This window comes from Bombus terrestris, chromosome 14, assembly GCF_910591885.1.
Source record: "Bombus terrestris chromosome 14, iyBomTerr1.2, whole genome shotgun sequence".
In the NCBI taxonomy this organism is placed as follows: Eukaryota; Metazoa; Arthropoda; class Insecta; order Hymenoptera; family Apidae; genus Bombus; species Bombus terrestris.
This window is the reverse complement of record NC_063282.1, coordinates 5,935,671-5,958,214: the sequence shown is the minus strand read 5'-3', so window position 1 is coordinate 5,958,214 and position 22,544 is coordinate 5,935,671. Positions and strand designations below refer to the sequence as shown.

The 22,544-nt window shown below is 35.4% G+C and overlaps 1 protein-coding gene and 1 long non-coding RNA gene across 10 annotated transcripts in view; one reads left to right on the top strand and one right to left on the bottom strand.

The window, feature by feature from the left end:
- LOC100648912 (prominin-like protein) overlaps window positions 1-22,544 on the bottom strand; it is a 72,660-nt gene that overhangs the window by 46,119 nt on the left and 3,997 nt on the right. The gene's annotated exons all lie outside the window — the stretch shown is intronic.
- Window positions 15,698-20,537, top strand: LOC110119895. Of its 2 annotated transcripts, XR_002308417.2 has the most exons (4): window positions 15,698-15,952; window positions 17,695-18,781; window positions 18,902-19,185; window positions 19,265-20,537. It is a non-coding gene; the product is annotated as an uncharacterized LOC110119895 (long non-coding RNA). The 2 variants fall into 2 exon arrangements; XR_007226246.1 differs by having other exon boundaries at window positions 18,902-20,537.

Here is a 22,544-nt window from a genome sequence, read left to right as displayed (position 1 = left end):
TTCCTTTATCATTATTAACGTTCTTTAAGACGAAGCGTCATTGACACTTTTCATATTCAGTATTCGAAAATACATGAATAATCTGAATAATCAAAATTCCATAAATCTTGTCGCTGCAATAATTAAGCGTGTCAGTTACTTTTCAGCCAAATCACGCCGAGCTTCAGACAGATTTTTATTTATTAACGTTCTTTAATACGTTGCCATAAGCAAGCATTGCCATAGTTACACTCTTTATTTATTAACCTTCCTTAACACATTGCCATAAGCAAACATTGCCATAGTTATACTTCTCATATTCAGTATTCGAAAATACATGAATAATCTGGATAATCAAAATTCCATAAATCTTGTCGCTGCAATAATTAAGCGTGTCAGTTACTTTTCAGCCAAATCACGCCGAGCTTCAGACAGATTTTTATTTATTAACGTTCTTTAACACGTTGCCATAAGTAAACATTGCCATAGTTACACTTTTTATATTCAGCATTCGAAAACATATGAATAATCAGAGCAATTAAAATTCCATAAATCTTCCAGCTATAGTAACTGATGTTCAGTTTAAAGATACGCTCGGAGAAGGTTATTCCAAGCCTGGTATTAAATCTTCGTTAGATATCGAATAAAACAGCGCGAGTCAACAAGTGAAGAAGTACACGTAGGCGTGCAGCGGCATAAATCTTTTTCTTGCCGATTTAGCAGGTTGGATCCGTGCATGCTCAAGTAATCCGAAGCTTCTCTGCTTTGAAAAGTGAATGTCCTCGAGCCTTCCGCTCCATGGAATTCCACGGAGCGTTTTCTGTTTGCGCGCGAGAAGAAAGGGCAAAGAGGATGAGCCGGCGAGGGATGCTAAACTTTTTCAGAAACACTTTTCCACGCTAACGAATTCGCCCCTGTGAGACTTAACCCTGGAATTATTAACTTCTGCCACCCTGTTGGCTACAAATTTCACAAGGAAGAAACGAATTGTACAGTTGGTTACGAACATGTTAAAATATTTGCAGAGACGTTTGATCAATACGTCGTGTGTCTTATACGAAACATTTTGAAATTTCATGAACACCGTAATGACGATTGACTATCGTGATGGTATTGGTAAAGTCGGAAGCAAACCTGAAGATGCACATAGAAGCTACAAGATATTTAGTGCAAGTATAGTATATTTAATAAGTAGAAATCGCAAAGTGTTTAAGCACTCGACTATTATTTATTTTTTATTTAATTTTTCTAGTCCGTGCCTTTCGACTTTGGACGAACTTCCAGCTTTACATCCTAATTCTAGCTTACATGTTTCTATATTACATATTTCTTAAAACTACCACTGGTGGCTAGAGCTCTTGCGACTTTGTTCTTTGGCCTCCTTGCTGTGCGTCCGTCTTGTCTCTTGCCTTCCTCTTCTCCATTACCACTTTTAGTTCTGCCAGCCCTTAAGCACTTAACACTATGCCTAAACTCTTTGGTCCCTCCGTTATCTCGCACTTTCCTAATACGTGCTTCAGGTCTTAGCACTCGACTATTTATTATATTAAGAAGACTAAATATTCTATGGCTTCGTCTTATTGTATGTTTAACATAGTTATACACTATCTTTCTTAACAAATACACTGGCTATAGAAATTATTAACTCGTTGGCATATGTACATCCAACGAAGAGTTCCTTTTTTACCAAGTTCAGTTTCATAATCAATCAAATTTCTGTAGTCAGAATATATCACAAATTTATAATACACTTGGATCTAACTAACTTAATCTGTAAAAGTTGTGCTAAATACAATAGTGTGCACCAATGTAGTACACTGTATATATATGTAGTAATTATCTCGCAAGTTGTATATCCATTTGCAAATCCATTTCAAATTTCGCCAATATAATCAACGTATTCCTGTCTCAGCACAGGCTAAATAAAATTTCTAAATGTTTTCTACAACGCACACGATCTACGCGTCAAAGTCTTTTTATCATAAGCCATCAAACACTTTGATCCACCGTAATCCTAACGGAAAATCCGAGTGGATAGTGTTTCATCTACCGAAACCTTCGCTCATCTTCTTTTTTTCTTACTTCGAATCAATGGACGAATTAAAAGAGGGACGTCGAATGTCGTGACGTTTTCTTTCACTCCTTTCCTCTTTTCTTCCATCTTCTTTTTCTTTCTTTGTTTTTTTTTAACTGTCGAAAAGGGGATGAAAAGCGGAGCTCGCACCACCCAGAAATCCAAGGTTCTTCAAACAAACTTGAACCCTGCACCGAGAGAAAAGCTCGACGCGCACGCTTTCACGCTTGCCTCCCTTTTCTCCATTTGCCGGATCCACATTCGTGCACGTTGAAATAATCGGCAGCCCTTCTTTCTTTCAAAGAGATCATCCTCCAGACTTTTTCTCCGTGCAGAACTAGCTGCGAGAACGAAGGAAAGCATGAAGGGTGATGGACGGGTTTAAACGATCGGTACAGTCGCGTCAGAAACCGCTCTTTCACGCTGCTAATCTCTTCTATTAATTCTCAGAACGTACGTCAAATTCCTTTCTTTATTATCCATTTGGAAAAAGCAAGTGTGAATTTTCCGATTTATTAAAAGCGAAGAAGGACGTACGTCAATTTTCATTGCTTATCGAGTTTACAATTTTCTTTGAAATTGTTGAGGTTATTAGATGTATAAAGAGAGAAAACGCGTGGATAAAGTGTAAGGTACAAAATATATATATTTAATTCAATAGAGAAGTGTAATAATAAGTAGGAGAACAATTTGAGCTGGTCCAGATCCGCACGCTAGGAGTGTTACCTTATAACTAAAAACTCCGAAGCCAACGTCGCCTGTCTACTGTTTATGGTCTGCCTTCATGCTAGTCTTTTGTCTACATGCTGTCGATGACTTCAGCGCTTGAGAAAACTAAAAAGACCAAATGTAGAGTTTTCGTAGAAGTGGTGATCACTTCAACAGAAATGAAATGACAATTTCATTGATCACGTTGATTCACCCGCTACGATGACGCTAGAAACCTGGAGCCTAATCGACGAATGCTGTTTAAAAGTGTTCGTCAGAAAGATTACTGAACGATCATCGGGAATTACATAAAATACGTTTGTTAGTACGCAAAGACTGGAATGATACGAACTTCAGCTTGGCCACTAAAAAAGGATGACATTTGTTGAATCAACAGGTATAATCGTTCGAATATTGCACGCCTATTCTGAAGTGTTCTGGAGGATCGTTGTTTTTGAAGTTTTCCAGAATGCGTGAAAAATGACTGAATCCTCCAACGAGACTGTGGAAGTACATTTATTATCGAAGTTTCCAAGGCAATTTTCGACTGGCCATCGCATCGTGCTTATTTTGATTGTTACAGGCGAGTTTGATTTTAAATATTCGCCTAAGTGGATCTCAAATTCCGACAGTTTAGTCAGAGGATCTCTAAACGTAGATGTTAATTAGTAATTTCCCTATTGGTTTGACGAACATTGACTTAGCCAGGCTAAAGTTTTTCAAATTTGACTTAGCTCAGGGACCCGAAAATAATTAATAGCTTCAGACTGTATTGTATTATACAGGAAGTGAATTAATATAAAGTAGTAGATAGCAAATAATTATCGAAGAAGAATATTTTCCTTTTCCATTGTGGAGTATTAAATATTCGAAAAGAAATAATGGATATGTCGGATGAGAAGCTTTCTCCCAAAGATAAAGAGGACGTTGGAGGAAAAGGAAGATAAGTTTGAAGAAGGGTTTGGTAGGTACCTTGCTCGAATTGACGAAGGAATGAGTTGGAATGAAGATGAAATTTTGCAAAAAGCATTCTTCTAAAAAGTGCTAGTCCAATTGCTCTCCTTCACAGATGTTCAATCAACCATGTTTTCCTACATCTAACGATTTCATGTCTCTCGTACAAGTTTTACAAGCTGAACAGCACGGTAGTATTTAAGATAAAATTAATTCCGTTCCAAAGTTTTTTTCAAACAATATCAATACACTCTTCCTTATCCGAGAGATCGTAAAATTAAAAATAGAATTGATTCGATAAAAAAAATGCGACTGGACCTGCTTTAATTTGCATAACGCGTGAATTTTAAAAACGCGTCATCTATGTGATATAGTGTATCAAAGCATTAAAATTTCAAAGGAGAATAATTTCGTGGGAAGAAAGTAACCGTAAATTTCTATTTTTCGCCATAAAACTTTCCGTCGTAGTTGCAATTTCTCGTGTTTTATCTTAGCGTGGTTTCGAGCGATGCGTCGTATTTATGGTAGGATGTAAAAACGTGGGCCAACGTCGACGGCATCCCCTAAACCGGATGTTACCCCTCTCCCTCCCCACCTCCCCCTCCGCCCTGGTGGCGCATTCACCGAAATTTCTATTTTCCATGCGGAAAAAAAACGAGGCAGACGGACGTAGACGGGAAAGAAAAACGCGAAAGAAGACATGGAAAGGGGTGGAAAAAAGCGCGAGCGCGGCGGAAATGACACGATAAAAACAATGGCCGTCGGTGCGGAGTGAAACGCGCGTTATTGTGCCACGAAAAATCGCGAAAAACCCGGAGAGCAGGTCGGATTAAACAGAAATGTGAAAAGATAAGGCGTGAAGAACCGAGTGGATTTCGCGAATGTCCGCCTGGAGAAAGGAATTGGAATGTGAATTCATAGATGAGAAATGAGTCAATAGGGAACTGAGTGGATGAGCCTGGTTGAGGAACTACAAAGAATGTACGTAAGGGGCAAATATGCTGATTCACCAGCAAAATGGCCATTTGGAACGGTGTTGCTACTATACATGCATATATGCTGCTTTCTGATATGCTGGAGAAGAAAAATAAGTTTATTTTTTGAGGTGAATCAGATTCTCTCAATTTTCTAAATCCTTCTGTTTGGATCAATAGCTACGAGTATCTTCGCGTCTTTTTATGTCATTTTATATATCGCCTTAAAACTGAGAATTTCGTCTTTCATATGTGTGAATTTAATTTATTCCCGTTTACAATCTAATGGAATATTGATTATGCTCTGTCTGTGTAATAACATTTGAAGCTTCATAAAAAGTGAAGCTGATGAGTTTAATTTCTGAACGTTCCACGTATTAAAATCTTTTCGGATTTCTATCCAACTTTTCAGTGGCAATAAACGCTCGTATTTTTCTCTGAGTAAAATTAATCTCATTGTAACTGTGCCTCCCTTATCCAAAAACTCTCCGAAATTTCCCTTAAATAATTTAATCCTATTACAATTGCACCTTGCTGAGCTACAAGCTATAGAACCTGCCCTATCCATGAACCATACAATTTTCCTTAAATTAATCCTATTACAATTGCACTTCCCTCGTCCAAAAACTCTCTGAAATTTCCCTTGAATTCCAATTGGACTTTCTTTAGCCACAAGCTATAGAATCTCCCCTATCCATAAACCATACAACTTTCCTGAAATAAATTAATCTTACTAATTAATAGTTTATTATTAGTCAGTTATAATTACGTTTCCCTTAGCCAAAAACTTTCTGCAATTTCACTGAAATAAATGAATCCTATTTCAATAGAGCACCTCCCTTATATCCACAAACTCTCATATCTCTCCCGTAAAAAGAATTAATCCTGTTACAATTGCACCGCATTCTACGCACAACTCGCCCCCGTATTGTCACCCCGTAGCAAACACACTGGTCAAAGTTTGCCCGCTTTATTATTGAATTTTACGCGGCCGTACGCGTGCACTCGCGTGTACTCGCCTGAGTCACACGAAGGGAAACAACATTCGTCGGCTCGTATCGAGCCTTCCGAGTAGCGCTGATGTTCTCTCTCTTTCTCTCTCTCCCTCGAATCGTTTCTCGCTCGAATCTTTTCTGCCCTCGTATGTATGTTATATTGTTACACACGGCCACGCACAGCCAGCCTCCATATGCGTGGTGCGTGTGATTGTGCGTCTACACCCTAGTTAGTCGCCGACACTGACTCACGTATTCTCACATTCATTAAATAAGTAGTATGTAAAGTCTCTCTGCGGGTCTTTTTCTCTTTTGCTCTTTCTTTTTTCCCCCTTTTTCTCTTCCCCGACAGCTGCACACGATGCTTGCCACTGGGGAGAACTGGAACGATCAGGCACTCTCCGACTCTCTTTATTAAGACTATTGTCTTTATTGCCGGTATTTTTCTTAGGACACTTATCCATTTATTCGGTCGCTTACTTTGCTAACTTATATATTTAATCGGCTGCAATTTTTTTACGCCGCCCGATTTTTCTCCCCAACGACTCGCACGATATCGATTACGTTGCATCGAGATAGTACGAAGATTTACAGTGGCCGCAGGAAACATTTGTTCATCGTTATATTTATTGCAACGTTTATTAATAATTAACTAAGTTCAAGTGTATTATTATTCGGTAGTACTTTCATGTAATATAATTATACAATTTTTATATCCAGTTGCAACGTACATTCGTCCTCTTTTTATTCATATGTATTGCTATATGTATTAGTAATAAATTAATAAAAACTGATAAAAAATGAATCAGAAACTAACTAGTAAAAAATTAATAAAAAAAATAAAATTAGTAATAAATAATAAAAACGGAATTTATATTAGAATTCGTTATACAACCACTGTACAACTCGTACGACGCAAACGAAAATGGAAATGTGGAATGTGACAAAAAAAGAAAATCGCGTCATTGGAAAATAAGAGTATGTACGTACAAATACCTTTTGTAGCCATTGCATATTGTATATTTGTTGGTTCGTTCGTTTTCGTAGCTTTCAAAGCAGTCTTTTGTTTCTACTGATTATCATTGTTACACGCCATTCCTTGAACAATTTTGATAAAGAAAAATTGTTGAGGCTTCTGGTTAAATTACGTGTATAACTATTTTCTTGTGGTTATAAATTTTTAAAATATATTGGATAATAATATCATAGCAAAAGAGTTCAAGTTAAGGTAAGTCTAAAACTACTATTCCGTAAAATTAACATAAAAAAGTCGAGAAAAAATAATTCCATCAGAACTCCGTTGAACCGTCGTTCCATTGTATAATTTCACTTGCCTGTCTGAACTCAGTGGAACCGTATTCTTGAAAACTACGCAAAGATCCACGCACGCGCGATGGTAGCAAGTTCTAGATTTTTCCACACATGGAAAGTAAGACATCGAACCACGAAATGAAACAACCCCTTAGGAATTTTTTCCCAAGCCAAGGAACTGAGGAATAAAATTCGACGAGATTCTGACTGAGAGAAAATTTCGTAGCGTACGCTACGGATATTCTGGAAAAAGATTTTTGCCTCTTACGCGCGTCTCAACATTAACGCACGGTAAAAGATTCGCAAATCCGAAAATTTAGGTTTGATGCACGGTAAAAGATTTGCAAATTCGAGAATTTATATAGGTTTAACATTTGAAGATCGTAAGATTGGGAAATGTGAAAATCTGGCAATTAAAAAATTCGAAAATTTGTAAATCTGAAAGTTAATCGATTCTAAAATATAGAAATCTGGAAATTAAAGAACTCCAAGCTTCGAAAATCTGAGAATTGAAAGATCCTGAATTTCGTAAATCTGAAAATTAAAAGATTCTAAAATTCGCAAGCCTGAGGATTTAAAAATCCTAAAATCTTCGAATCTGCAAATTAGATATTCTAAAGTTTCTAAATGATAAAATAAATGTTGTGAATGATAGAACCTGGGAAAGAGACTTGAAACTGAAATGTTGCGTGAAGCAACGTTTCTCAATTAATGTCGATTGCTCCCCTTTGAAAACTACCAAATCGTTGCTCGAGTCAAAGAATTCCAGATGAAATTCCAGTTCTGGCTCGAAGAAAATTTCACTGCACGGGTTATAGACACTACGGACTGTATAGACGAAGCTTTTCCGCCTCATGTCGCTTAATCGGCGATCAAGAGGCACGTTGAACCTCGGATATTCAAACAGGGACCGCGCAAACTGCAGTCGAGTGCAGTGAGGAGAGAAGAGCCAAGTGCATGACAGACACGCTGCAATGTGTGTAGAGTGTCTCGTTTGCTTGTATGCACCTGCAAGACACATGTTGTGCACTGGTTTCCAGACGGAGAAGATGGGAACGGTCTCTCCACCTCGACTAAATTTCCGCCAGCATCCGTGAAAGAAATTTCCTGGTAGACGTTTCATATGTCGATACCAGAATTTTTTGGCGAAATGCGCTGGATGGCTATGTTAGTATTTGCCTGTGATATATGAAATGTCCGATCCTGAAGGAATTACAATCCAACGAATACTGAAAAGGACGCTTTTACAGGAGTCAGACGTCCATATAAATAGAGAAAAGATTTATTTTTCAATTTTTTCTTTTTTTTTCTGTGTATTATATAATTTCAGATTACAAGTTTTTGATATATAAAATTGAAAATTGCAATTTTCTTGTGTAGGATATTTCGTGCTTTATTCATATAGAACTCCAAATATAATATTACAAATATAGGATTTAAGGTTCTAATGTTGTAATATATAGAATTTCAAATTTTACTTCTCGAATTTGAAAGCTGCTGTGCTTCGAGGCACATTTTTTTTCATTCTGTGATACACAGAATGCAAAATCTCATTTTTCTAACACGTAGTGCTTATAAGATATACCTATAGCACGTTTCCCAAATTCTTATTTCGAGCAATGATTATACACCAAATTGCTAGCGGTAAGTAGTACAATAAATTTCCTCTATTTAGCAGCCGCCACCATAAACACTAAAAAGTTACAAAATTAAGGTTACATATAAAAAGAAATATTCCAAATTTTGCAAATGTCCTATTCCCTATTCTCGAGGATTTTCTTATCATCGTATCGTGTTACTAACAGATTCGATGAATCTAATCTTAGAATCTATTCAATAATAACTAAATTAATTTAAAATATGACGAGTGAATTCCTAGAATCTCCCAGAAAAGAAATTTCAATTTTCATTGAAATCACTTAAAGCTACTGCGAATGAATTATTAGCTGTCGTCCCGTTACGATAGAATTTTCCTTTTGTACGGGAATACATCATCCAATGATAAGCGATATTTTATTTCGTTGAATTCGATACGTGTACGCTATCGAGCTACATATCGACGGTAGGGTTGGTTATCGAGACACGCACAATTCGCTGTGTTTTTCCACCGGCACGTACGCCAAGTGTCACGTTCATTAATTTTTGTATAGCGTGCACACGAGTGCACTTGATACGTGACACCGATAGGGGATGCGGTAAACGAAAATAGAACGGATCGATGGTGTTTTCACTGAAGGAACGAATACAGCTATTACGCTACCTGTTGTAAACCGATTTCTTTCGCGTTACTTCGTCCTGTTATTACCCGGAGGAGAAGGTCGAAGTATTTTTATGGACGACGTAAGCCGATGAAAGAGAAATCTCGGTAAAAAATTGTGGACCTTTTTCGTGGATGTATACGCTGTTGCGTGCCGTGTAAAAGAATCGAATATAGGGTAAGGTGTGCAAATTTTGTAGCCCGAGAGCTTTTTTAACATTTACTAGAAAATAGATCTATTTTCTAATCGGAAAAAGTTTGTACAATTACCTCGAGAACTTAGTAACGAAGGCTTGAAACCGATGTTTTACAAAAGTTCATGCAAACAGGGTATAAAGTGTTTATGCAAAGGGATGCCTTTTATAGTTGTTGAAAGAAATGCTTCTAATTTCATCCCCTTAGCTTTATAATATGCAAGTATAATAATTATAATATTAGTAATTAGTAAATATCATCTTAAAGTTCATCTTTCATCAGCGTATGAATTTCAAAAAATGTTATCAAAATTATTCGAAGAATGTGAAACTACGCCTGCCTGAATTTTTTGTTAGAAGAATAAAATAAAACAGATTTTATTACGTTTAACAAGATATAAATGAATTACGATTCAATTTGTTATTAATGTAATTTGATGTTGATTTAATCGTTATAATTAAAATTGTTGTGTACTTCTCTTCTTATCTTTAGCACTACAACTCCAACGATCGACCATCTACTATTAGCAAATAATTGGAACCATAGGAAGCTATAAACTTGGCTATGGGATGATATCGTTCAAACAGAGATCGATGTAAAGGGCTAGACGTCGTTTTCACGAGATTCGTGACACGACAATGACAATTTCATCGGCCGTATCCCGTAGCAAAGTGCAACAGGGGTGGAAGGACCGAAAGTAACGAAGCGAGACAGTGGCGACAAAGAGGGACGTTAATGAGCCAGACGACGCTGGAATTGAATTCGACGCCGCGCAAAGCGCTCAAACGAACTTTCCTTCAACGACAAATTGCCATGAAATCCTGTCGAACGTTTCTTGTTCTGCTGGTCAGTGAAATTTCCAATCTGCTGTTATTACGATCGTAAAAGATCGAAATTGTGTACTCGAAAATTAAGAAAAATAAAATCCTTTCTTAATACTCTTCGCATACATTGAGGACATTTATTTTCATACTTTTCCTTCGTCTTTTTCTCTGATTGCGCCTCATTCTGAAAAGACGAATTTTTAATTGGAACATTTAAAGTTGTTGAGAAGAGCTACGAATGTTGAAAAATCTGTCAAGGAATATTTAATAGAAGCTGGCAAAACGGTATAATGATACTTGAAATGATGACACAAGAGAATATCTTTGAGCTTGCAGTGGAAAGAATTTGTAGCACGCCGAAATAAAAAAAGACAATACTTCCCTTTCTCTGACTACTGGCAATAATTATAAAAATATTAATTTTTATATGGAGGTCTTAGAAGTATTAGAAAGTTGTAAAAAGCAATTATAGTTTGTTTGTTTTTTTTTAAAGAAGGAAACTATATTAAAGACCATAATTGGTATCTTGTTTGCTCTTGTGCTTATCACCGAAATCTTAGGATGTGAAATTATTGCAGTTGCGATAAAGGTAGAATTTGTAGCATTCCAAAAAAAGGGGCTCGTAGTAATGACTATAATAATAATTATAATTCTCCAACTGTGTCATCTATAATTTCCGATTGAATCTTCAATTGTTTTCCATTGTTTGATACTTTTTGAGTTTTCTGGTTAAATTATAAAAAAAAAAGATTCAGAAGATTATGATACTGTTCGAATTTCATAAGCACCAATTTTTCGAACAATATATTTTTTGGATCATTTATAACGGACTGGAAGATACTAATTAAAAATTACTGGGTGTGTTAAACGGAATTCTCGCAAAATTAATAAAACGCAATTATGCAATATAATAATGAAAACGTTAATTTTCGTAGAATTCCTAGAAATATTACAAAGTCCCAAAAATAGCGTTACGCTCTGTCTTTTAAAGGAAATAAAATAGCAAAAACCAGGACTTGCATTGTAGAATTTTCTCTCAACTTCAGCCGAGGTATAGAGCGAGCAAAAATATCCATTTTTCTCAACGTTCGTTAAATCCCTGCTTTTTTTACGTGGTCGTGTTTCTTTCTCGGCTAACAAACGAGTTTTGTTTCATTCGTGCGAGTATAAATATATAAGTTCTGGCCGGGTGATTTTTAACGCGGGGAACGTGGTCAGAGCTGCGTAAGAATCGCAAGAAGTATTTACGTATCGTCGTAACGGTGTATATGTTGCCATATTAACTAGCAACGATAGCCATCGTGTTTCCATATAAAAGAAAAATCCATCGAGAATGTTTGTACGGAAAATTTTCATAGCTACGAAATGATTCTATGGAATCTCAGTTTGCGAACGTTTATCAACAGCAAACATCTCAATTAAATAAAATATTTCTCAACGAAAGGAATGTTAATCGCGTGTTTGCATGGCAAAGTGACATAATATAAAGAAAAATCTTACGGGTCATTTGTCCCGCAGTGGCAAAAATGTGACGATTTACGGTACGGGAGGGGGCTTATTTATGGCGCTAAAAATAGAACAACACTGCTGGTTATCAAAGATGACCAGTTTATATTTTTATGTTTTTATTATACATTATATGTTTCGTATTATTATGTTATATAATTACTTATTTATTATGGAACTGAAATAAGCGCGGATTGAAATAAACATCGTGCAATTCATTATGTTGCAATATACTTCATAAATCTTTCCAACATGAAAGTGCAATATGAAACGTATGTCGAAATGAGTACGGAGTTACGGTAGTCTCGTACCGCTAAATAGAAAACGACATTATGGCCATTCGATCAAAATTGCTATTGGACACTGTTGTCCCATACTGCCTAATAGGAAAATCCATCATGAGGTCTATTCGTCCCCGATGGACTTTTTCTTGCCACCACGAACTTTCGTTTACCACCAAATAGAAATGTGTCCTTGCAAAAGTCGACGCAGTGGCCGCGTTAAAGAAATCAGAAGCATCGTTCTGCAATTGCTGCAATTGCAGATCACTCGCAGAAGATTCGAAACACAGAGAAACAAAACTACGTACAGACGAAGCTTTAGATCTTCTGCACTTTATATACAAAGAACTTTCGAGTAAATTCACTCAGAATTCCTATTTATTTTTGTCCCCTGGTTGGACCAGCCCTGTAATTTGGTTCTATAATTTGGTTCTCTTTATTACAAAACTCGTATCAATTCTATGGGAAGAGTTCGACATATAAATTTCTTCGCCTATCGCCGCAACTCTATGAAATATTTGAATATCTGAACTTAAATGTACGTTAGGAAAATGATAGAAATTATAGACGTTTGTTGTTGCGAAAGAACAAGAGGAAATTTCCAAAGCCGGATATTAAATCGACAGGTATAAAATTAACGTGTGTAGTTCGCATAAATAGCCTTGAACCGTCGATTTTATGTCACGGGGACATCAGCCTTTTGATTGATGTTGTTTGTAAGCAGAGAGGAGCCTTGGATCGCGCCAGAAATCCTTTTGATAAGCGGTTTCCGCGGACGGAAATATTGCAACATCGAAAAAAATTCGATTTGTCGTACGAAGAATCAAATTCGTCATACTTTTTCCAAGTTCTTTTCGCCAGCACTTCGTCATTCGGAATTAACGTTCGTTATTCCCTTTCATCTTTCCAAGCGACGCTGAATTCGTCCCGTGAACTTTTAACGTCTGCCTGAAATTCACTAATTACCGAGTCGCCAGCCTGAACGAGATTAAATTTTGCTTAACGACTGTGCAGCCAGTAAAATATCCTGTGTCTAATTAAAAGCGTAGCCGTGTCATTTTCAACTATTAACTGTACGAGATTTGTGGAAAATTCCATGTTTAACTCTTTATGGTGTTGCAATTTTTTTATTATTTCGGCTGCTATCTCATAGTTGTGTATGCAATGAACCAATGCACAGGATACCATATGTAAAATATGTTTGGTTTACATGTGTATCATAAATGTTAATGTATTTGTAAATTCTAATATCAATATTTCTATATAGAGGCAAAGCAGAAATTTAGTTTACATATGTATTAAATATTAACGTATTATACTGATATTTATATTTTATTATTTATTTATTACTGCTTAATCCGTGCCTTTCGGCTTTGGACGAGCTTTCTGTTTTACATCTCTTATATCTATTTCTCTTCTTATATGTCTACCTCCTCTCTTATCCACTCTATTCTATTGCACTCCCTTAATTATTCTATCCCTAAATACTAAAGCTAGAAATTGCAAATTAACAACTAATGACTAAGAACTATTGCAACTTTGGGCTTTAGCCTCCTTGCTGTGCTTCCTTCCTATCGTTTGCCCTTCTCTTCTCTATTATTGCTTTCACTTCTGTTAAACCTTCTCGAGTCTCATTTAGCGTTTTACCTATGTCCTTTGGTCCTCCCGTTATTTCACATTCTTCTATTACATGTCTCAGGTCTTCTTCTTTCCTTCTGCATAGTCTGCATCTTTTTTCTCCCTCTTCTTTCCAGTATTCCCTCGCTTTGGTCTCGTTTCCACATCTGAATCTTGCCAATATTCTTCTGTCCTTCCACTTCATCCTCCCTTCTAAGTACTTTGGTAATTTTTCTTTGGCGATATTTCTATAGTGTGTATTATATTTGGATTCCCTTATCCTTTTCCCCCGCTCTTCTGCTTCTCTCTTTCTTCTTTCTTCTATAATTTGGTCTGCTGTTATCCTTTCTTGCTCCTCTTTTGCTTCTATCTGCGTCCCTCCCTTTCTCACCTCTTCTAGTCCCTTCTTTCTCTTTTTTGCCCTTCTCCCTTCTTGGCCATTTCCCCAGTTCCATAACATTTATAATTTTAATGGAATATTAATAAAATAATTAGTCTATCAATGTGCGTGTAAATTAACAGTTTTATAAACGCTATTTGAAACGCTAGAATGTAAGCAGAAATTTTGTGTCAGATATCTACTAAGTATTAATCCAATGTTGTTTAATATAATAGTAACAGACATAATATTAATTTAATAATAAACATACTGAGATAAAATTCTGTTTAGCTTCGTTTTTTGAACAGTGTTTACAATAATATTAACTTGCATAAATATTCACAATCTAATTATTAAATTGAAAAATACTCCTCTGCATATTATAGAAAGCTAGCGTTTCTGAATTGTGTGTCACATTCGAAATGAAGATGAGACATTGTTTAACGCCCCTATAATGTTTCTAAATGTTTATATACAATTACGTTGCAATTACGCTGCTAAACCTACTGACAGATTCATTCACGTCGTTTAAAGCTAAAAAAAGACCTGCTTTCGATCAGGTACAATACAACAAGGTTATATTAATCTGACGATACGATCGCATCATATGGAATGTAATTGAACACAATAAGAGACTTAATTCACGTACAATAGTAAAAAAAAAAAAAAACGTAGCCGCGTAATGTGTACATTGTTTTTCCTCAGACATTGGTAAATATTTTCCAATATTACCTGTCTGATAAACTGAGAAATAAAAAATTATTATCTCTTCCTCTGTCCTCCGCATATTTACCTGTACAGATATTAAGGTAGATCATGATATAACGTTATCATTGTAGATGCAAACGAGGTCAACGTGCTAACAAGGAGTTGCTATTGTTTTCCACTGTGATAATTAAATATTCAACTGGGACGCAGCTTAAATCGACCGGGTTTTACATAACCGCACGAAATAATAATAAAATAAACATATTCCGCAGCTAAAGGATTAGACGACTGAGATTCTACAATTTTCATTCCGAGTTCCTGCAATTTGTCTACGAACTATTTCTAAACGTGAACGCAATTACAGTCTCGAATAAAATATCTCGTTGCATCACCTTGAATCAATTATACCACGGTAAATCGTCAAGTGCAATTGCCTTTAACTTACGCCACAATAAATCATCGGCTGAAGTTTAGATTAAGTTATTGCACGATATTATATTTATCAATGTCCTCGATGTAGCTATGTCTTTTTGTTTTATATTCTCATGAACTTTTATCGTACCAATCTAATTGTAACTAATGTGTTTCTAAGTATTCTATATTTTCTAATACATCCACAGTTACTCACCGTTGCTTTCCCTCTACTCAAGTAAATGAACTTTACTTGAGTAGAGGGAAACTTTAATCTTTAATTCAAATAGTACAATCCTGTGGAAATTTTTCAGTAGTTCGATCACGATAAAGGAGAATGACTTTTTAAATTTTTTGCTCTGTATCTTCACTATCGTTCAGGAAATGTCGCACTCCGCCTATCTATTTAGATAGCAACTTACATACTTTTAAGGAACAGTGTTGCGAAATCAGCTTTCTGATTCATAGCTCTCCATTTATAATACGTATCGCTATCGTTACATACGATCAACCTCTAACAGTATGTTTCCTCTAACACTACGATCGACAATTAAAAAAGTGTCCACGACAAAAGTTCATTAGGATCGTCGGTTTATTCAGGAAGAAAGGCAATGTGATCCACGATCATGTATCGAGAGAAATGGATCACGTTGGATGCTGAAGATACTCACTTTCTTACGAAGCTTCCCGAGTGATTCACTGAATAAACCAGATTAATGCGTTCTGCTGCACAAGAGGCACAGAGAGATAAGCAAACTTCCAGAAACTACGTGTGTAGCGTACGTATGTATATAGCGGCCTATCAGCATATCAACTTGCCAGCTTTCTCCTAACACGCACGTATTATTCAGATTTTTGTCCGACGAAACAGACAGTTTAGACTATTTGCTTCTCTTTAGACTATTTCGCCTTTCTTATTCGAAACGTGCTATTTACAATTTTAAAAAAGCCCAAGATCCGAGAACACTCGTTTCTCCATTTTTTCGAAACTTGAAATATTTGAATACACAGTGGCTACAGACATTTTCTCTTTCTTCGTGGAAATGCTCTATCTACGATTTTAGGAAAGTCGAGAATCCGAGAAATCTCATGTTCTTCGTTTCTTTACTCCATCCTCGTGCCTATTTTTTCGATGTAAAATATTCTCTTCTCGTTGGACTGCTTCGCCTTCCTTACGTTACTTCGATGTCGTTTTGAAAACCAAAAAACTGCTGTACAGACAGGGCGCGTTGACTAAAGAGAAGCTTTACAAAGCAACTTTAGAAAATAATTAGAAAGAAAATAAAATAAACGAGGAACTAGATATTTTAATATCATCTTGAAAGATAAAAAGCTACTGTACCGATAGGAAACTTTTAAGCTACAGCAGGTAGTATTATCGGCTATTTTCTTCCATTATCATCAGTTACTTTCTACGATTAGCAGCACACGCGCTTCTCGCCAAACCTTTTCCACCAATCTTATCGCGATAAGTAAACGAGCGACTGGCAAGCAAGTGTCTGCCGTTGAAATTTGTTTGCTAAGCAAACTCTGTTTTTCGGTGCAACCGTATCGCATTGTCTGTTCGTGGCTGTCGGATGCGTACTAAGTTTACGCATATTTCGTTTCAAACGTCATTCGAGGTCCGGCAACGAACGATTAGCGTACGATGTGTAGATTAAACAAAGTATGATTTATGAATTATTATTACGGTATTATAATACTTTCGAGATTATCGAATTTTTGGTTTCGCGAGCATTCGTCGCGAGAAAATCATCGTTCGCTGGGAATTATCGTAATATTCTAACTACAACACCGATGATCACGCGTTTATGGCAAATTTAACCGTCAGCTGGTGTATTGATGGATTATAAGTGAGCGACATAATCAATTTCAAAATACGTCACGTTACTTTGTATTACTGGACAGAAATTATTGCTGTTCCATGAAATATGAACAACAAACTGGTATTAAAAATCTGCAAATTAAATAGCCTGGTGCAAACATAATCGTTTCGGTCATCACGTAGAAAAATCTGGAGACAAATCTACAATATGCAAAAATATATCGCTGCTCGGTATTGACAGTGACAAAGCCAAAAAAAAAAATAACAAATTTGCTTTCATTAAGTGCGAGTTCCACATTATGCTTCTATTTTTAACGCCAAACGGTGCATTTATATCCATCGGTTGTGCGTCAAAGGACAGTTGTACTAACAAGGCTTGTTTTTAGTATTTAAAGAAAAATATAAATTTTAGAAAGCCTCTCGTTTAAAATTAGTATGTTTTAAGTTACGCCGCTATCGATCCGAAGCAGCGATACAAAGCGTACGAGCGGCTTATTATGTTATTTAGAAAATGAAACGAACTTTTATTCAGTTTCCATTGCTTCAATTATAATTAGACGAAAGATTAGATCTACATGACATTTAAATAAATTTGTATAAAATTATACCCGTGGTAATTATAATATCTTAATGAATAGTGAATTTTTCTTTTAATTATGGATGTTCGTTTTAACGTGAAAACTCATTTTAATGCAGCGGAGAGTGCACGTCTGAGAGCGTATTTAAGAAAAGGAAAATACGCCAGCGACAGAAAGAGCAATGGAAAAATATCAAAGAGAACGACGATGGTATACCGAGAAATAGAATTTGGGCGAAGAAAAACTGGTGTCTCGATATCAAGAAGAATAGAAGAAAAGATTGCAACAACGAAAAGACGTACGAAGGGACACTAAGAAAAGAGAAAAGTACGGCGTTAAGAATCGAAGAATAAATTAAAGCCGGCGTGAAGAGCGAAAAAAGGGATGCAAGCATCCAAAGTGTAAAGATCGAAAGAAGAATTAAATTGCGATGCTTCGATCTTCTCTTTTAATTACTACGATCTTCCTTTTTATTTATTAGTTTCTCCTTGTTCGGATTTTAATTTAGAAGCTCGATCGCTTGCGATGTATCTCCGATAAGCCGTCTGATGAAATTCCTCGCGTTTTTCCAGCCGTTTGTCCACCAGCAGATTTCAATTAAGCAAAGATGAAAGAAGTGTGGCCGGTTCGTTTGAAAATTCGCAACGGGACCGGAATTAAAAGTTGTCGGCGTGATTTATTTGCCGACGTGACGGAGCTTCGATCCGCTTTCGCTATGCGTCGAGAAATAGAAATTTACTGCCTTGCCAAATCTCGAGCCCGATATTCCTGCGTTTCCATGGAATTTCCTTCGGGAAAGCTGATTCTTCTACGATGCCGATCTTCGAATTAACCTCGTCGTGTTCCTTCAGTCATTTTACGCGCAATTGCGCTTTCTTCCCTGTCGTTAACACGTTTGCTCAATTTTGAGAAAAGTACAGGGTGGCTCCGTGAGTGGCTTTCTCGTTCGAAAGTCGTCTAACTCTGTTCTTATTGCGTGTAAAAATCAGTTAAATTTACAGCTGTTTGATCGCGTAGCTGGATTACGCCTGACCTACTCTGATGGCACGTAAAAAATACTAAATAGCACGATCATGTGCCCCGAAGTACCGTCTCTTCTTACGCTAAAGTCGTCTTTTTACGTTACTCGGAAGAAATCGCAGTTTATAGCAACGCCAATAAATCATATCGCCCGGGACGCATTTCTGTTCATAATCTTCCAACAGGTATAATATTAATAGAGTATTGTCACGCGCAGACCACTTGTAACCGAACTGTATACTAAAGCGCGTTATATAATAATAATAATAATAATAATAATAGTAATAATAATTTGTCAATTTTAGTTCCAGATTTTCAAAGTTTGTTCTCTGGAAATTTACAATGGGCGCGATTCACCTCGGAGCAGAGAGTAGAAATAAATAAAATTCTATTTTCCAAATCAATTGAATTTTCTATGAACAATTGAATGTTATTTTCAAAAGCGACGCTGCGTTTTTTCAGAAACTGGAAATTCGATAGAGAACTAAAAACAGAGCTGAAAGTCCGACAGAAAAATAGGTGTACGGTATTCGTTAGAGTACGAGAATATTTTATCACAGAGACAAATAATTTGCTGGCCATTTAGTTGGTAAATTATTATGCAAGAGAACCGAGGTTTTTCTGGTATTACAAAATTTAGTATTTTTTCTCTTTTTTTTTTCGATTAGAGAATATGGAACGTGACGGAAAATTCACTGTCAGACCGTCGTCATCGTTCGAATGCCACGTGAGCTCTTCGCCCGTACAGGAAACACCAGATTGACGATGCTTTTGTGCGAGAAGCTGGATCGATAACGCGTGTACTGTCGCCATTCAGAACGATCGTTCGAATTCAATAGCCACTACGTAACGATTCTTCGTGGAAAACGCTAATAAAATCGAACGAGAAAGCGGAGCGTCAATGGGACGCGAGAAAGGTACTAAATTTGATCAACTTTTTCACGGATTTTACGGCGTCCCGATGATTGAGTTACAAGCACTGCAAATTCTTTCAGTACTGTGTATTAATTTCTGATAAAAAAAAAAAGCATAATCATGTTCAAATTCCAAAGATAAAGATACAAAGAAAAGAGAAAAAAATGTAGCCTTGTCGAAGTTGTTAATAAATTTTCCAATGTAAAAATGGATAAAATAAACTTGCTGAAATTTTTACTCTTAAAATAGTTCGACTCTAACTTTAAGCTTTCTAGGTTCTGCTTTATGTAATATCGTGTAAGCTAGTTTTCTATTTCATCCAAACAATTTAGATAATTAATTCAAGCGTTCAGAGGGGGGTGGGTGGGCGGGGGAAATCACGTTAATAAGGTAGATATAAATCTCCTGGAATGTTTACTCTTGAGATAACTCGAGCCTAACCTTAAACTTCTCGATTTCTGTTCGATGTAATGCCACAGCTTTCTAATTTCATTCGGACGATTTAAATAATATCAATTAGAGGCCGCGCAATCGGCGAAAAACTGGAACAAGTGCACTTCTCCAGAAGAACGAAGAAGTACGAGAAATATTACCAAATCCTTCTGAATGTCTAACATCGAGAATATTTAATATCTACAATTATGTATGTATTTCGATATTTGTCAATTAAAACATACAATTGTAACATCAATTAAAATCCTCGTAAATGGAAAAGTGAAACAATTGCATCTTTCCCATAAGGAGGGAAATATATATATTAAAAAAAAAAAATGATATTACCAAGTCTTTGTGACTATCTAATCTCTATAATTATGTACATATCTTGATGCCTATCAATTGAAACATACAATATCAATTAGGAGCCTCACAAGTGGAAAAATGAAACAATGGGATCTTTCGCATAAGTAGGGAAAAGTATAAAAAAAGAAATGATATTGCCAAATAATATCTATATATTTTAGCGTCTAGAAACAACAAGGATTTTTCTATTAAATATGAATTTTCTTACTAAAAATTTAGTTTTCATATATAAGTTCATATCGATGAACGTACAGAATACTACACGTTATTGAAACAAGAAAAGAGAACACAGATAAAGTCTATCATCATCCGTATACATAATGTGACACACAAATGATCGAGATTGTCGCAATTTTCTCAAGTCGATCACTTTATCGCTAGTGTCGTTCTCTTATTCTTGCCAACTGTTATCAAGAAACGTAACCTCGAACAATCGATATACAGATCTTAATGATCATTTTGCACAATATGGAAGTAACGTTGCTACACCGCTGCGTGATAAACGACCGATTCATACCATCTTCCGAGATTCGATCGTTATCTATAACGCAGTATGTAACACTTTAGCAGGCGTTCAGATCTAACACAAGACGCGAAGTCGTATATAACGCGAAGAAGACACAAAGGAAAAAGAAACGAAGCGAAACGACGCTTGCTCGCCTCATAAAACAATAACTGCTAATAAGACGCAATTGTTCGTACCACGGAAGTAATAGAGGCAACTCCGAGAGCCTAATAAAACTTCTCAGTTTCATCTGTCGCTGCCGACTCTACGTTAATATAATTATCGGACTCTGCCATATTTGTGCAAAATCCATATTTTTATAAATGTAATGAATATTCACATTTTTCATATTTATAAATACTTAAGAAACTTCATACTTTTGTGGATATTGTAAATATAAGAAGAAGGTGGATATCGAATCTTCACTAATATAATTAGTATACTGTGCATGTTTATGCGAAATTCATATTTTTATAAATGTAATGAATATTCACATTTTTCATATTTATAAATACTTAAGAAACTTCATACCTTTGTGGATATAGTAAATATAAGAAGAAGGTGGATATCGAATCTTCACTAATATAATTAGTACACTGTGCATGTTTATGCGAAATTCATATTTTTATAAATGTAATGAATATTCACATTTTTCATATTTATAAATACTTAAGAAACTTCATACTTTTGTGGATATTGTAAATATAAGAAGAAGGTGGATATCGACTCTTCACTAATATAATTAGTACAGTGTGCATATTTATACAAAATCCATATTTTTATAAATATAATGAATATTCACATTTTTCATATTTATAAATACTTAAGAAACTTCATACTTTTGTGGATATTGTAAATATAAGAAGAAGGTGGATATCGACTCTTCACTAATATAATTAGTACAGTGTGCATATTTATACAAAATCCATATTTTTATAAATATAATGAATATTCACATTTTTCATATTTATAAATACTTAAGGAACTTCATACTTTTGTGGATATTGTAAATATAAGAAGAAGGTGGATATCGACTCTGGACTAATATAATTAGTACAGTGTGCATATTTATACAAAATCCATATTTTTATAAATATAATGAATATTCACATTTTTCATATTTATAAATGCTTAAGAAACTTCATACTTTTGTGGATATTGTAAATATAAGAAGAAGGTGGATATCGACTCTTCGCTAATATAATTAGTACAGTGTGCATATTTATACAAAATCCATATTTTTATAAATATAATGAATATTCACATTTTTCATATTTATAAATACTTAAGAAACTTCATACTTTTGTGGATATAGTAAATATAAGAAGAAGGTGGATATCGACTCTTCACTGATATAATTAGTACAGTGTGCATATTTATGCAAAATCCATATTTTTATAAATATAATGAATATTCACATTTTTCATATTTATAAATACTTAAGAAACTTCATACTTTTGTGGATATTGTAAATATAAGAAGAAGGTGGATATCGACTCTTCACTAATATAATTAGTACAGTGTGCATATTTATACAAAATCCATATTTTTATAAATATAATGAATATTCACATTTTTCATATTTATAAATACTTAAGAAACTTTATACTTTTGTGGATATAGTATATATAAGAAGAAGGTGGATATCGACTCTTCACTAATATAATTAGTACAGTGTGCATATTTACGCAAAATCCATATTTTTATAAATATAATGAATATTCACA